The sequence below is a fragment of the Dromiciops gliroides genome, chromosome 1, assembly GCF_019393635.1.
Source record: "Dromiciops gliroides isolate mDroGli1 chromosome 1, mDroGli1.pri, whole genome shotgun sequence".
In the NCBI taxonomy this organism is placed as follows: Eukaryota; Metazoa; Chordata; class Mammalia; order Microbiotheria; family Microbiotheriidae; genus Dromiciops; species Dromiciops gliroides.
Window position 1 is genome coordinate 224006964 of NC_057861.1, and position 17313 is coordinate 224024276.

A 17313-nucleotide genomic window follows, 5' to 3' on the forward strand; every position below is an offset into this window, starting at 1 on the left:
TGCATTCAGACTCCATAGTTCTTTTTCTGTACGTGGAGGGCATTCTCCATCATGATTCTTTTGGCATTGTCTTAGATCATTGTATTGCTGAGAAAAGCTAAGTCTATCACAGCTGATCATCACACAATGTTGTTGACACTGTGTACAACATTCTCTTGGTACTACTCATTTCACTCAGCTAATGCTGAGTTCATGTAAGTCTTTCCAGGTTTTTCTGTTTTTGTTTTTTGTTTTTTGGCAGGACAATGAGGGTTAAATGTCTTACCCAGTGTCACATAGCTAGTGTCAAGTGTCTGAGGCTAGATTTGAACTCAGGTCCTCCTGAATCCAGGGCCAGTACTTTATCCACTGTGCCACCTAGCTGCCACTAACCTAGTAGTAATATTGCTGAATCAAAGGGTATGCACAGTTTTATGGCCTTTTGGGCATGATTACAAATTGCTCTCCAGAATGGTTGGATCAGTACAGGCTGTGCATTAGTGTTCTAATTTTCCCACATCTCCTCCAACATTTATCATTTTCCTTTTTTGTCATATTAGCCAATTGGATAGGTGTGAGGTGGTACCTCAGAGTCGTCTTAATTTGCATTTCTCTAATCAGTAGTGACTGAGATAATTTTTTCATATGGCTACAGATAACTTTAATTTCTTCATCTGAAAACTGCCTGTTCATATCCCTTGACCATTTCTCAATTGGGGAATGACTTGTATTCTTATATGTTTGTTTGATTCAGTTCTCTATATATTTTAAATGAGGCCTTACATGTAGGTTGTTTTTTTTTTAACAAGAAAAAATCCAAGCTATCAACAACCATATGAAAAAAAAAATGCTCCCAAACCCAAACAGTTAGAAAAATGAAAATTAAAACTCTGAGACTGCTCCACCTCATACTCATCAGATTGGGAAAAGTGACAAAAAGTAGAAAATGACAATTGTTATAGGGGCTTAAAGGACCTACTATACAAAAATACCCATAGAACCTCTTTTTGCAATAGTACAAAACTGGAAACTAAGAGGATGCTCATCAGATTATGGTATATAAGCAGAATTGAATAGGATAGTGCTTTAAGATGTGAGGAAAGGGACAGATTCAGTGGAGACCTAGAAAGACTTATATAAACTTATACAGAATTAAGTTTGCAGAACCATAACTGCAAATTATGCAACATTTTAAAGTCAACTTTGATTAAGTTAAGAATTCTAATCAATGGGAGGAACGGAATAAGTATTTCTATGCCACCTGCTATGTACCATGAACTATGCTAAGCACTTTACAAATATTAACTCATTTAATCAATACAATGACCAACTAGGATTCCAAGGGCCCAATGATGAAGAATGCTAAGCACCTCCTAACAAAAATAAACTCATGATGCTAAATGAGACATGGCCATGATCAATGTAGAAATTTGTTTGTCTTACATGTTTGTGGAAAAGGTTTTTCTTTTCTTTTTTTTAAGGTACTTTGCCATATAGATGTTTTATTTTTTCTAGTTACATTTAGAGATAATTTTCAACATTTGTTTTTATAAGATTTCTAGTTTCAAATTTTTCTCTATCCCTCCCCTCCCTCCCCAAGGCAGCGAGTAATTTAATATAGGTTATATATGTACAATCACATTAAACATATTTCTGCATTAGTCATGTAATGAGAGAAGAATCAGAGCAAAAAAGGAAAAACCTCAAAAAAGAAAAATAAAAAAAACCCAATAGAAATAGTATGGTTCAATCTTCATCCAGATTCAACAGTTCTTTTTTTTTTCTGGATTTGGAGAGCATTTTCCATCATGAGTCCTTTGGAACTATCTTGGATCATTGTCTTGCTGAGAAGAATCAAGTCTATCACAGTTGACCAACACACAATGTTGTTGATACTGTATACAATGGTTCTCCTGGTTTTGCTCATCTCACTCATCATCAATTCATGCAACTCCTTCCAGGTTTCTCTGAAATCTGCCTGTTCACTGTTTCTTACAGATCACTGTTTCTTACAGCACGATAGAATTCTATTACATTCATATACCACAACTTGTTCAGCCATTCCCCAATTGATGGGCAACCCCTCAATTTCCAATTCCTTGCCACCACAAAAAGAGCAGCTATAAATATTTTTTATATGTGGGTCCTTTTCCCTTTTGTATGATCTTTGGGGAAAAGTCCTAATAGTGGTATTGCTGGGTCAAAGGGTATGCAAAACTTTATAGCCCTTTGGGCATAGTTCCAAACTGCTCTCCAGAATGGTTGGATCAGTCCACAGCTCCACCAACAATGCATTAGTGTTCATTTTTCCACAGCTTCTCCAACATTTGTTATTTTCTTTTTTTGTCATATTAACCAATCTGATAGGTGTCAGGTGGTACCTCAGAGTTGTCTTAATTTGCATCTCTCTAATCAATAGTGATTTAGAGCATTTTTTCATATGGCAATAGATAGCTTTGATTTCTTCACCAGAAAACTGCCTGTTCGTATACTTTGACCATTTTTTAATTAGGGAATGACTTGGATTCTTATAAATTTGATTTAGTTCTCGATATATTTTAGAAACGAGGCCTTTTGGGGCAGCTGGGTGGCGCAGTGGATAGAGCACTGGCCCTGGATTCAGGAGTACCTGAGTTCAAATCTTGCCTCAGACACTTAACACTTACTAGCTGTGTGACCCTGGGCATGTCACTTCACCCTAATTGCCTCACCAAAAAAAAAAGAAAAGAAAAGAAAAGAAAGAAATGAGGCCTTTGTCAGAAGTACTGGCTATAAAAATTGTTTACCAGTTTTCTGTCTCCCTTCTAATTTTGGATGCATTACTTCTGTTTGTACAAAAACTTTTTAATTTAATGTAATCAAATCATCCATTTTGCATTTCATAATATTCTCTATCTCTTGTTTGGTCATAAACTGTTCTCAAAAGGTTTTTCTTTTTCCAGTGAGGGTACATGGGAGAGAAACTTGTTAAATGAAAAGTTTTTCCAAAAAAATTTCTTTAAGTTAGGCTGGCACCAAATTGTGAAGGGCTTTGAATTCTTAGCAGTTGATTTTAATATTATCCTAAAGGTAATGAGGAGCCACTAATTTTGATAGCTTTTTAGGGAGAAACTGGATTTGGGGGAGATTAATTAGGAAGTTACTACAATAATCCAAGATTATAAGTGTTGAGAGCCTGGCCTAAGATGGTCATAGCATGAATTGAGAAAAGGGTCAAATGAGAGAGATACTGAAGATATGGAAAAAGATTTAGCAACTCACTGGCTACGGGAGAAGAGTGAAAGCTGAAATGCTGAAGGTGATTCCTAGATTACAAACCTGGGTGCCTGTTTAGGAACAAAATACATTCCACAGAACTAGGGAGTTAGGGAGAGAGGTAAGATTAGGAAGAAAGTTAGTGAGTTCCATTTTGCATGTGATGAGTTTGAGAAGCCTATGCAGAGATGTCCTACAGGCAATTGGAGATGTGGAACTGGGGCTCAGAACAGAGACGAGGATGGAATATGTAAACATGGGTGCCATCTGCAGGAACAGAGGCAGGAAATAGTTAAAATTTCAGTCCAGTTAAACTACAGCGTAAAAAGATGAAAGAAGAATAACATGAAAAGTTAAAGAATAACATTGAAAGTTAATCTGGTGCCATATCATAAGAAGCCTCAAATGCCAGGCTTGTATTTATCTAAAAGGCAATGGGGACAGACCAATGTCCTAGGAAGAAAGAACTAAGAGGCTAATTACAATAGCCTAGCTGAATGGTGATAAGAACCTGAACCAACAGCAGTGACAGTGTGTGTGAAGACAAAGTAATAGATGTTAGTGATGTTGTGCAAGTAAAATCATCAAGACTTGACAATAGATTGGACCTAAACTGTGAGGGAGGTGGAAGAGTCAAGGATGATTCCAAGGTTGTGAACTTATTACCTAAGGTGATTAGGATGGTGGTGTCATCCAGAAAACTGTGAAGTTTGGTAAAGGGACAGGGAACATGATAACTTTAATTTTAGACATACCAAGATATTAGCAAAATAGCTAGGTGGAGATACAGAAGTGGAGTTGAAAATTTAGTATGTCCATAAGCATTTATTAAAAACAACTACTATGTGTCAGGCCCTCTGCTAAGTGCTGGTGATACAAAGAACAGAAGAAGATAGTCCCTGCCTTCAAGAGCCTCACAATGTAATAGGGGAGACAACATGCAAACTATTATGTAAAACAAACTTGGTTGGTTATTTGTCCTTTGCTGGGGTTAGAAAGACATAACCCAAAACAATCCCTGATCTCAAGGAGATTGTTGTTGTTCTCAAAGAGGACCATGACATTGGGTGATGTCATGACTTGAAGTGAATTGGATTTAAGAGAGGGAGGGCTGTGCAAAGTCACCAACCTCACTCTCTCCTCCAGAGCCATCTGGGTCTAGTGGTAAGATATACATCAAGATGACTGGAAATGGTCCTGGATGTGAAAGGCAATTGGGTTTAAATAATTTGCCTAGAATCACACAGCTAGTTAAGTGTCTGAAGTCAAATTTGAACTCAGATCCTCCAGACTTCAGAGCCAGCGCTCTAACCACCGCACCACCTAGCTGCCCATAAAGCAAGCTATATACAGGATAAACAGGAAATAAACAACAGAGGAAAAACACTAGAATTAAGAAAGATTGGGAAAGGCTCCCTGTAGAAGAACATGAGAGCATTGTGGCGTCATCTACATGGAGGTGATAACTAAACACAAAGGAGTGGATGAGATCACTATGGTAAAGAGCATAAAAGACTATGGACTGAGCAACTTTGAGAAAACCATGTAAAGGGAGTAGGAGATAAATAATGATCCAGCACAGATCAATCAGACAGGTAGGGTGGAAACTAGGAAGGAGCAATGTCCTGGTGGCTAAGGAAAGGACAAGTGTCTCGTGGAGATGAAGATGGTTAGCCACAACAAAGCTGTTAAGAGTGTTCTAAATGTTATTCCACTAGCCATGGCTTCCAAGAACTGAGGATTCCTGTACTTCCTTCCATGCTCTCTTGACCTCCCTATAACCACCACTTAAATGGGTCATAAACAACTATTATCTGCTCCCATATCAAGTGTGCTAAATGAAAGAAAGCTAGAAATTGAGGAACCTGACCTGAGATTATGTATCATCCACTCAACTCGAATAACTAGCCGGCATGGAAAGTAATCACATGATTACCAAGCTGAAGGTGAGGTACAGGAAGACACATGCCCAAGGTACTAGCAAGTTAGAGCAAAAGGGCTCTGAATACAGACTTCTAAGACTCTCAGAACGGAGGGAGGGGCCCTAACATGTCCAGACAGAGAAAATAAAGAAAGGTAGGTGGCCAATGGAAGGCTAAAAGGGAAGAAATAATATTTATTTAACAGCTGGTTCCAAGTTTTGGGTACTAGAAAAAAAATTGGTGATAACCTTTAGGTTCCTGTACCTACCAGTACCTGAGGAAATAGATTTCTAGTAGCCTTCAGGCTTGTCCTTTCCATGGGAAGCAGGGGAGACATATCTAATGGAAAGAGCAGAACAGTCCAGAGATAGTATGATTTTACTGAATTAGGGAGGGTCCTCTTGTTCAAATTACCCCACCCCCTGCTGACAGATGATATAGGAAAATCCTTTGATGAGAAAAATAAAGCTTTTCAACCAAAAACCTAGTAAAGGTAACAGACATAAAGCCACTGACATTATTCAGGTAAGTTTACTAACAAACATAATTATCTAATTATCAATCAATAACCATTTATTAGGTTCCTCCTATGTGCCAGGCACTGTGTATAGATACTAAGATAAAAATAAAACAGTCCCAGTTCAATGAACTTATATTATTACATAGGGTGAAGCAATATGTAGATATATACATATATAAAATAAAAGATAATAGGAGAGAGGTAAGATCAGCTAGGGGATCAAAAAAGGTCTCATGTGGAAGGTAACACTTGATGTGGGCTTTGAAAGAAACCAGGGATTTAAAGAGATAGAAGTAACAAAAGAATGCAAAGCATGTTGGACAGACTGTGCAAAGATGTAGAGAAGGGAGGAGTGTCCTGTTCAGTCAACAGCAAGAAGACTAGTTTGTCTAGATGTCAAAGTACAAGAAAGGGAAGTAACTCATAATAAAGCCAAGAAATATACATTGAGACCTAGTTATCATGGGCTTTAACAGGCAACCAGGGGAGTTTGTATTTGATCTGAGAAGTAAGAGAGAGAACACTAGAGTTTATTGCACAGAGGAAATGACATGGTCAGACATCAATTTTAGGAATATAACTTTGGCAATTGTGTGGAAGATGGACTGGAGAAAAAAGAGACTTGAGGACACACACACACACACACACACACACACACACACACACACACACACACACACACACACACACACACACACACACACACACACACACACACACACACACACACACACACACACACGGGCATCATTGAGTCAATCATTCCACCTCACTTAAACTAACAAGATTCCACACCTTGGTGATTTTTATCAGGTGAAAAAAATTAGGGGCAGCTAGATGGTGCAGTGGATAAAGCACTGGCCCTGAATTCAGGAGTACCTGAGTTCAAATCCGGCCTCAGACACTTGACACTTACTAGCTGTGTGACCCTGGGCAAGTCACTTAACCCTAATTGCCTCACCCCCCCCCCAAAAAAAATCTTAATCAAAAAGCATTACACTAATGTATGCTCTGTGGGTCTTTTATAAATTACAAGGCAATTTAAAATTCAATTTAATTTTCCTGTCTAGCAATTTAGAGTAGAGAGAAGTTCCAATCAAGCCCCTGAAAAGGAATTACCTGGGGGTAGGGAGAAGGTGTAGAGCTTGTCTGTCCAACCCCTTTCCCCCCTCCCCCAACCAAAAGATAACTGTGAATTTTGGAGGGTAGATAATTTAGATTTCTCATTGGCATTTTGATGGCATCCTTGGGGACAGTAGCAAATGGAGGTAGTATCTGCACTGGGGCAGGAGGACAAACTAAATACATAGCTATCCTGAAGCTTCAGGACCCTACAAGAAGGCCAGCGGGAAGCCACTTCGTGACTAACAGGAACAATCTCAAGGAACAAAATAACTTCTAGGAGTTGTGACAACTCTTTTTACCACACATGCTCTAAAATCTAAAGCCCAATTTTCCCTGGACTCTGTATATTCTTGAGAAACCTAGTGTTACAGACTTTTGAGAGAATGCATTATAGCAATGGTTCTTACTATACTATCTTCAGTAGGTCAGTAAAACAAGCATTTATTAAGAACCTAATAGAGGCAGCTAGGTGGCGCAGTGGATAGAGCACCGGCCCTGGAGTCAGGAGTACCTGAGTTCAAATCAGGCCTCAGACACTTAACGCTTACTGGCTGTGTGACTCTGGGCAAGTCACTTAACCCCAATTGTCTCACTAAAAAAAAAAAGAAAGAAAGAACCTAATAAAATACCCCTTTCAAAAAGCTAATTAAGTTTGGCTAACTAATTGACATCACCGGATAATCAAAAGCAACAGCATGCTGGTGAGAGTTTGTAGCTGTGAAATTAGAAAACCACCTCTTTGATACTCAAGGACCCTTAGAACTCTGAAGGGAAAAGTAGCCACCTTCTGGGGACCTATCCAGCCAGGAGAAATGGAAGTTGGGAAAGTAGTTCCAGAGAATGTGTTACACAGCAAAATTTGGCAACTGACTATGTGAAATGAAGGAAAGTGAGGAATTGAAGATGATTCTGAGGTGATAAACCTGGGGAACCTGGATAGGGATGATAATTAAATCCAAGGTAGCTTTTAAGGTCACCGAGGGAGAGAGTATAGTGCAACAAAGGAGAGGAAGGCTCCCAGCCTTTGGGTAGTACACAGAGGTGGTGGGAAACATGTTTGGTGATTCAGCAAAGGACATTGAGAGGAACAGACAGTTAGGAGTAGAACCAAGAAAGGATGTCGTGAAATCCTAGACAAGATAAAATATCCGGCAAGAGAGAGTATATCAACAGTATCAAATGGTACAACAAAGTCAAGAAGTTTGAGAACTGAGAAAAAGCAATCAGATTTGTCAATTAAAAAGATCATTGATAACTTTGGAGGGAACTGTTTCAGTTGAATGAGGAGGTGAGAAACAAGAATGCAAATGTGGTTGAGAAATAAAGCAGAGAAGGAAGTATAGGCAAAACACAGTAGAGAGCTTTTTCTAGAAATATGGCTATAAGAGGAAGAAGTGATACAGGACCATGGCATAAAAAAATAAGGTAATATATTATAAGCTTCAAGTACAGGTCTCACCTTCCAGGGGGTGGAACAGCCACCAACTGGGGGCGGACAAAGGTCAAGGAAAGTATGAATGGAGGAAACCAGAGACTTCACAATTCTGCTGAGAGCCAGTTCTGTTTACTTTCAAATGTGTGAGAGCAAACAGAAAGGGTTGTGTTCAGCTGTAGCTTGGTGTTAGCGGTTACAAGTGTCTTTATAAAAAAAGAAACCTATGTAACAGTGATAATGAATTTCTGACGGTAGAAGAATCACTACAGGACTGACTGCCTCAAGAAAAAACATCAATGGATTGGAATAACCTTAATTTTAAAAAAATAACAAAAAATAATGCCTTTTACTTGAGAATATATTATTCTCTCATTTCCAGTTACTTGAAAGGCTATTTTAAACTATTTAAACAGATTATTTCCATTCCATGTGAAATATAATATACAATAAATATTGATAAATATATTTTCAATGCTTTTTAACAACTCAATGGGGAGTTAGTACAAATATTATAATCCCTATTTTACCAATGAGGAAACCAAGGCACGGAATGATTAAATGACTTGATATTTAACTTGTACAAAACTAATATCTGTACATGCCTGTATTTGAACCCAGGTGCCTTGATTAAAATGTTCCACTAGGAATATTTGATTATATTACTATTTAACTTAATTTTCATTAGAATGGTGCCTAGGGACACAACACTAGAGTAGGAACTATGCCTTTAATATTCTTGAAGCTGACTGGCTTAATACAAAGAACTCTGGATTTGGAATCAGAGCACCTGGTTCAAATCCAAGCTTATACAATTATTAGTTCTGTGTAAGTTAAATATCACTCTGTGCCTTGGTTCCCTCATTTGTAAAATAGGGATTCTAATATCTGTACTATCTACCTCATCAAGTCAGTGGAAAATCACTGCAGGAATTTATAAGTCTACAAATATTTGTTGTATATTATATTTCATAGAAATGAGCTATTCTCATTAACATGTGTGAGAAATACTTCAGACAGCTTAATATTCTTCTCTCTAAAACAGGTAATATTAGCCTCAATTTCTGAGGAAGGTTTTTATAAGAACTCAAATGCCGATAGTGTTACAAAGAAAGATGAAGTAGAAATACTAGGAATGAGTATTATTTGAGAGATAAACTATAGTAGAATGAACACTAAGGTCGGAGTCAAAAATCCTGGATTTAAGCCCCATATGACCTTGGGCAAGTCACAACTTCTCTGAATCTGTTTCCTCATCAGTAAAACAAGACTTGTTTGAAAAGAACTTTGCAAAGAGAAAAAGAGCACATAATGTGAGCTATTATTATTAATCATTAAATTTAAGAATGTTCTTAAGGCTACTAAAGCTACCATACTAACTCAAATTCTCATCAGAAGTTAACTTATGGAATGTAAATTGTATGAACATTTGTTTTGGAAAGAAAGATGAAATAATGAATGTTACACAAGTATAAATATGTATGCGTGCCTCATCCTGCTACCCTTGAGAGTTTTAGCCTCAGTACTTAATTTGTGGTTCCATTTTATCAGTTCAGGTGATAATCTTAAATTACCATAGCTATTCTCAGGAAATGGAGGAAATCACCTAAGGTTCTCTTTTTTCCAAATGCATGTACCCCTTCCCCACCCTACCCACTCCCCACATCACCAAATACTTTGCAAAATATATGCAGTATATCCCAAAGCTTTCCCCAAACTTTTGGTACAGATTAAACCTGACAGCCAGAGGTGACATTAAATATTTTGAAACTCCTTACTGTGTGAATCAGTACTGACCAAATTGCTAAAGGATTTGTCAAGAGGCACACAATATTTTCAATTTGGTCTGATAGAGGGATCAAAAACGAGATGCTTAATAGCACACAACTTGCTAAGAGAAACAACTTGGTACAATTAAATATATAGAATTCAAATCCCATCTTAACTACTTACTAGCAAACTTCTGCAAATCACTTTAGCCTCTACAAGCTTCAGTTGCCTTACTTGTAAAACAGAAGGGTTGAACTCTTAGATGATGTCTAAGGTTTCTTTTACAGCTTTAAATTTAAGATCCTATGAACTTTGGAACTTTAGCTCTTCTACCTCAGAGACAGCTAGATGGTGAAGTGGATAGAACACACTGGGCCTAGAATCAGGAAGACAGGCTTTAGACATTTACTAAACTGATAAGCTCTGCTGGCCTCAGTACACAACTGTAAAATGGACATAATGATAGCACCTATCTCAGAGGGATGTTAAGACATATGAGATAATATTTATAAAAGCACTTAGCCCAGTGGTTGGCACACAATAGGTACTTAATAAGTGTGTATTCCCTCTGTTAAACACAACTGACTGAACTATCTAGTTTCTTTTCCAATTGCCTGTGGCTGATCAGACTTTGTCAATTCTAGCTTCTGATTATTTTGTAGATCTCCCCCAAAACTCTCTTCTTCAAGAGATTCCCAAGTTTTCTTCCTGATCTTGAACTTGCTGAGCAAATGAACCTATACGAAACTGTGAGAAACTTACTCTTCCCAAAGGCAATCTGTCAGTCTCTCTGTTCTGTTACCCCCCACACATATACCCTGACCCCAGTTTGCATCTTTGGGTGTTCCTAGCATCTGCTATGTAATACTCCAAGTTATCACTCCTCTACTCCAATTAAATACTTTTATTTTGTTATATTTATTATTTTTATTCATTTTCAAGTTGACCCCTTCTACCTCCTTAATTTGAAAGATTTCAGTGTTTAGAGATGATGAAATTTTTGAGACTTTCATAAACTTTGAGAATGAGAATCTTAATTTGACTTTGGTTTCCCCTTAACTCCAACCCTCTCAAAGCTCCCTATTTCTAGCACCACTCTGCTACAATCATTTTTATTGCTTCCAGAATAATCTTTTTCAGCAGCCCTTGGACAATGCACCCATTAAAAAAAATTATTTCAAAGAATGGTCTCAGAACTACTAGTAGTTCATAAACTGGTCTCTTGAAATTCTAATATTTATAACATTAATCCTGGGATGAACAATTTTTGTTATGCCAGTTATATAAATTAGTTCAATAACTGAACAGTTAGTTATTAAATACCTAGCATACACAAGTTACTGTGCCAAATGCCGATGATAAAAAGCAAAACCAAAACTAGACCGTGCTCCAAAGTAGTTTACATTCTGCTTGGAGGATAGAGGGGTGAAGAGATTCAAAATGTGCATTGATAAGTAAATACAAAGTGGTATAAAGTAATTTCAAGAGAAAGGGAGTATTATTAGCTAGGGTATCAGGAAAGGCATTATGTAGAAGGGGTACCTGATCTGTGCTTAGAAGTTAGGGATTCTGTAAGGCAGAGCATTCCAGTCAGAGCCACTTGGGCAAAGGCCCTGAGGCAGAAGATAGAATGTCATGTAATCAAAAAGGCTTAATCAGAAAGGCAAGCAGAGCAAATTTAACTGCCTTGGGGTGTTTGTGAAAGATAGAAACAGGAATTTATTCTGGAAAGGTAGGAGGCAAACAGATAGTGGAGGGCTTTAAATACCAGGCTCAGGATTTTATATTTTTTTCAGAAGTAACATGGTTAGGCCTGTGTTTTGAGAATATCAGTTTGGTAGCTGTGTGGAAGCTGGATGGGAGAAGGATGACTTGGGGAGACCAATTAAGAGACTACTTCAACAGTCTCAGTGAGAGGGGATGACAGCCTGAAATAGGGCAGAGGCTGTGCGAATGAAGAAACATTGGAAAAGGTTTGACAAGACTTGTCAACTTACTGGATATGAATGTTAAGGGAAAGTGAAGAGTCAAGGAAGACTCTGAGCAGTTATCTCAAGTTTATCAAAAGTTAGACTAATGTTCCTGCTAATTCTGGTAAAATTCTCTCCCCTCCCCCTGTCTCCACCCCCAGTTGCAACTGGAAGAAAGTGGAACAGATAATTTACAAAACAGTTTTTTTGGGGGGGGAAGGGGGGAGAGAAGGGACAGCCATTTTAAAGCCATTTGATTAGCATTTTAAATCCAATTTAAAATTAAAACTTTGATCCTAATCTTCAATTCATTGAACACTTATTAGGTACCTACTATATTGAATGAACTGTCCTAGGCACTGGGGATACAAAATACAAAAATAAAAATATGGTTCCTGGACTAGAGAAGCTTAAAATCAAATAATTCAAGGATTCTAGAAGGCTGTAGAAGCTTCTCCATGGATCTATCCTTAGTGGACATTTCAAACCAGATAATGGCAATGCCTTCTGCTATTGAAACATTAGTCCTATTCATAGAACCGAAACATTCATTTACTCATTTCTATGACCTGCTTAACCTAAAGACCAGAAATAAAACCTCACTATTGCCCCATCTGAGTGCTTTCAGAAACAAGTGACAAATTACCATATTTTAACTCCTTCTCTAGCAAAAAAAAAAAAAAGGCTTTACAAAAGTACCTTTCGCATTCCATTTAAATAAGCCACTCAGTTTGTTCATTTTAAGAATACTGCCAAGAAATCTACAAAATACCTCAATTCTCTTCCATGTATTCTCATTTCAAAAACAAAAACAAAAATAAAAACTACCTAGAAAAGAAACATGTTTGGTTTTTGTTTGGGGGAGTGGACTTAAGTACAATGTTCTTTTTTAAACCTACATAAATTAACTATTTCTTGAAGTCAAATTGTGTTCTCTGCAATATGGTATTTAAAATGTACATAAGAAACTGTACTAAGATTGTACCCATGTTGTGAATTGATAATTTACCAATTAGAAGCCATGTTCAATCAACAGCAAGTACTGTAACAGCAAATCCATAGGCTGATAAAATTTTGTTGAAAATATTAATACATAGGGGCAGCTAGGTGGCGCAGTGGATAAGGCACCGGCCCTGGATTCAGGAGGACCTGAATTCAAATCCAGCCTCAGACACTTGACACTTACTAGCTGTGTGACCCTGGGCAAGTCACTTAACCCCAATTGCCTCACCAAAAAAAAAAATATATGTATATATATTAATACATTTTCCCAAAGAAAAGTGTTTGACCTCACTCTGGGCCAGGGAAACTTTACACAAGATACCATGTAGTAAAGAACAGAGTACTGGCACCAGAGTCAGGGAGACAAGGCTCTAAATCCTGCCTCTTATGCAAACTAGTTGTGTGACCACTGACAAGTCACTAAAACTCTCAGTACCCAAGTCAACTCAAACTATAAATTACAAATGACTGGCCAATTTGCATTAGTGGTGTGGCAGAAGTATGAAAACTCCCTCCATTAATGAAATCGCAGGTCTGGACCTATCCCTCTGCTTCTTCCCACCCCCAAAATTTCCCACAGAGAAAAATCTTATTCAGAAAATTGAAAGCATATAGTCTAACCCCCTCGTTTTATAAATAAGGAAACAGATGGAGAGAGGTTAAATGACTTGCCTAAGTACACAAAAGTCGTAAGCAGCAGAGGTAGGACAGGTTTCTGATAGACTATTATGAGAAAGGTCAAGCTCATTAATGAACTATACTCCACCTGGCAGAAAAAAAAATCTCAAAAGACAAGAATAATTTTAAAAATCCTAAATATTAGTTTAAAAAGAACAAGACTTGTGCTATGTGAATGTGATGGAATAATATGCATTCAGTCAAAAAGGCTTCAGTGGAAACATTCAAAGATGAACTCAATGTAACATGTAAAAAATTCATATATAATAATAAACCGAAATTAGTAGAATCAAAAGAACAATATACACAATACAACAATATAAATGTAAAGATAAGTAACAGGAAGCTAAACTCGGTAACTGAAAAACTAATTAAGATCACAAAGAACAGATAATGAAACATACCTCCCTCCTCAGGGCAAAAAAAGGCTGGGAACTATTAGGACTGAATGTTATGCAGACTATCGAATACAGATAGCTGGTATTTTTGCTTATTTTTTTTCTTTATTATGAGAAAGCACTCAAGGGGGGAGAGGGGGGTGGGGCTTTTAAGAATTCTAGAAATGATTGGGATATGCTATAAACACAAAAGGCATTACCCTTTTTTAAAAAAAAAAAGAGCCTCTTTTCCATAATTATCTTTCTTCACATCCCTTAGAATAAAAAAAAAGCCCTGAAAATATTCCCAAATGCTTCCACCAGCTACCACCTATCAAACCTGCTTTAGAATAAAAGTTTTCCAGTAATATTCTTAGAAAATTAAAGCAATGGAACCATCTGTTATAGAGATCAAAATCCCTTCCTTAAAATCCTTAAGCTAATTTCTGAATAAAAAAGCTTTTTTTTCTTCTATGTGAATTTTTTATTCTTTACTTCTTTACTTCATTCTCCCACACAGTTTTATGATGTTCTAAAAACTATTTTGTCTTACTTGTCACAATACTCATCCCTTTCCTTCAATAACTTTGCTGCTTCTATTAAGACCACCCAAAAGTCAATCTATGATGGGCTAGGTGGTGTTTTAAGGTATGTTACCTCTTGTTCTCATTTTTCTTCTAGGAAGACCATATGTTCTTCTTAATGTCATATTTACATCTGATTTGTACCCAAGATAAGCCCTTGAATAGGAACTGTAGACTTTTAAAAGTCCAATTAGTGCTTGTGTCAACTGTAAAAGGTTTTTATTTGTATAGAATCTTTCAAAAAAAATTCCAGGTAATATTTTAAAGCTTTAAAATGCTCTAAGTGAGCATTAAAAAAAAAAACAACTACCACCACTTACGAATAGAACTACTACACCCTTTTCCCTATCTCATTTTGTTTTTAAGTTAGTTGGCGCCAAGAAAGCATATGTTCTGCCAGTGCTGAGCTAATCTCTAGGAAAGCCTTTGCATGATGATTCAAGAAACTGGAAGATCTCCTGCACTGACCTATATGCTGAAAAAATGTATCCAAATATTTGTCAACACAGTTCACAACTCATTAAAATTATTCCCCATATTTCCCTCTTCCTCCATTTTTAAAACAAGGCTATTTAAAACTAAAAATACCCAGAAAACTGGACCTTTTCCACGGAGTAATTATAAGATATAAAATCCCTGAGCTCCTGTAACCACTAAAAAGCCTCGGGTACATTACACCGGAGTTCTCAATTTAACCATAATGTCTTGGCTAAATAACAATTACAGTTATACAACTTAAAACATTTTCCTTATGATTTCAACGGGTTGCAATATACAACTTCCGTCTTAAACAGTTGTGCTGTGCTGTTACTAAACCAGCTGTCAGCTGTGTTTCGGTAGCTTCTCGGGACGTCGGTCTCGTAGGCAAAACGCTTTGGGATCCTCTACGATGAGTCACACCCCATTATCCTCAAAATGAGATCTAAGAACGTGACAGGCAACGAGTGTTCAAGATCGCCCCTCAAATGGACAAAAGGAAAACAACTGAAAAGGGCTGATTGCACAATGCTCATACACGTATCCGGCACTTAAAAACAAGGTGGCTGCTCGGTCGATGTTTCCCTTTCTCTCGAAAAACACATGCAAGAAGCAGTAATTTCCTCTTCTTTCTTCATTCACAGCAGCTCCGCACAACTCCCGGAATTCTCCCCCCTCCCCCTCCCCGCCACCTCCTTTCGGAAGCTGCACCAGGTGAACTGACAGGCTGATGCCTCCGCTTCCCTCCCCCCGCCCCCCGCCAAGCTGTCTACAAACACCGGCGGGAGCGCGCGCGCGCGCCGGGGCGCCTCCCTTCACGCCTTGGCACCCACAGGCGGCGCCCTCTCGGAGCCACAGAAACACATAGACGCACACTCACTCGGACGCGCGCCCCCACACAGGCGGAGGCGCGCGCGCGAGCACGCTCACTCCCTCCCTCCCTAGCCCCCGCCATGTTACGGAAGGCAGCAGCCCTGGGAAACCTCCCGAGACTGGAGGACAGGGTAGCGGGGAGGAAATCCCTCCCAGCCTAGCAGCCACCACCCCGCGGCCCCTCTCCCCCCGCCCCCTGCCCCGTCCTCTTCCCCACCCACCGTCCAGGACCCTCCCAGCACCGCCCCCCACCCCTCGCGCCGGCACAGTGACAGCCACCGGTGCTCGGGCGGCTTCACACACGGCCAGGCGGTTCAGACCTTCGCTGCCGGTGGCGTGGAGAGGGAGTCGGGGAAAGACCAGCGTGGGGGAAAGGGGGACCCAAGCGAGGCGAGCCAGGGTGTTGTCGCGGGCAGGAGTACTGGTAACGGTCTGCCTGTCACTGCCCTGCCCACCGCCGCCTCACTTCGGCCCCATCCCCACACCCGGGAGGACGCGCTCATCCCAGGGTTGGGATGGACCCGCTGCCGCAGCTGGGAAAGGGGGGGTGCGGAAAAGGGGGCGCGTCCTTTACCTTGTGCAGGAGAAGTGGGGGACGAGCGCGAAGCAGGATTCTGGGGTCTCCTCTCGGGCGCCGGGGAAATAGCTCGCAGTCGAGCTCCTCCTTCCTCCTCTGCTTCTCAGTCCCCGCCACGCCCCCCCCCTCCCCTTACCCACCCCTATCCCGGTTCTTGTTCCGTGACCGAGGGTTTAACCCCGGAGCTGGAGGCTCAGCGTCGCCGCTGTCCCGGTTGCCGTCACCGCCACAACTGCCACTAACACCACTGCCGGGGTCGGGTTTGAAAACATCTCCCGTCTTCGCCCGTCCCTCACCACAGCCTCCTCGGTCCCAGGATCAACCCGGCCCCGCGATTGGCTGTGGCACTGGCACGTGACTCACCAGCAGGCACGGGACACGCGGCGTGACAACCCCGCCTCCCGGCTGCCCCGCCCCCACTCTCCCTTCCTTCCCCTCCACTACCCACTTATCCCCTTCCCCTTCATCTGTACAGATAACGAGAAACGAGAAACGAACACTGCAGTGGGGGGTGGGGGGCGGGAGAGGGGAGGGAGTCGGGATATACCAAGTGTAGAACGCGGCCAGGGGTTGGGGCTTTAACTCTTCCCTTTGTGCTTATCCTACTCACTGAGGGAGCAAGTGGTGCCTCCCCCGTCCACCTCGGGGTATCCCCCACCTTTCCTCACCCCCTTCCTCTCTCCCTCCTGACTCCCCTCTACCTCCCCTTGTCAATCGACACAAGGTGGGAGGGGGAGATCAAAGAGAGGGAGGTTGCAGCGCAGGCGCCACT

At 40.0% G+C, this 17313-nt stretch overlaps 1 protein-coding gene across 5 annotated transcripts in view; it reads right to left on the minus strand.

The window, feature by feature from the left end:
* ANKRD12 (ankyrin repeat domain 12) overlaps positions 1–16844 on the minus strand; it is a 176203-nt gene extending 159359 nt beyond the window's left edge. For 4 of the 5 annotated variants that reach the window (XR_006355615.1, XM_043994086.1, XM_043993907.1 and 1 more), the window contains exon 1: positions 16539–16844. The gene's annotated coding sequence lies outside the window, so the exon portion shown is untranslated. Of the gene's footprint in view, positions 1–5424; positions 5444–16538 lie in introns of those variants that run through there. The other variant, XM_043994024.1, reaches the window with a different exon arrangement.
* Between the last annotated feature and the right edge of the window lie 469 nt (positions 16845–17313).